The following is a 626-nucleotide window of genomic DNA, read 5'->3' as shown; positions in this document are numbered from 1 at the left end:
ATTAAAGTCTGATTATAAACCATTCAGTATCTCATTGTTCTATTCCAGCAACTGCCTCTGGGTCTATGTCAAATGCCTCATGAACACAATTAAGTGGTCTGGAATATCCATTCTTTGCAAAGTTATCCATATTTTGTTATTAGCCACATAGTCAAATACCTTTGCGTAGTCAATAAAACACAAGTAAACATCTTTCTGGTATTCTGTGCTTTCAGTCAAGATCCATTTGATACCAACAACAAGATCCCTTTAATTTTATCTTTCCACATTCTCTTCAGAATTCAGCTTGAAATTCTGACAGCTCCCTGCCAATGTACTGCTGCAACTGTTTTTGAGTTATCCTCAACAAAATATCACTTGCATATGGTATTAATGATATTGTTCAATGATTCTGCATTCCTGTGGGTCATCTTTCTTTGGAATGGGCATAAATAGTAGATCTTGCAATCGGTTGGCCAGGTAGCTGTCTTCTAAACTTCATGGCATAGATAAGTGAGCATCTGCTGAGCTGCATCAATTTGCTGAAACACTTTAATTTGCATTCTGCCAATTCCTGGAGTCTTTTTTCATCATCTTTAGTGCAGCTTGGACTTCTTCCTTCAATACAATATGTTCTTGATCATATG

This window comes from Chrysochloris asiatica, unplaced genomic scaffold, assembly GCF_000296735.1.
Source record: "Chrysochloris asiatica unplaced genomic scaffold, ChrAsi1.0 scaffold00036, whole genome shotgun sequence".
NCBI classification, from domain to species: Eukaryota; Metazoa; Chordata; class Mammalia; order Afrosoricida; family Chrysochloridae; genus Chrysochloris; species Chrysochloris asiatica.
The sequence above is the reverse complement of the archived record's forward strand: the minus strand, read 5'-3'. Positions refer to the sequence as shown.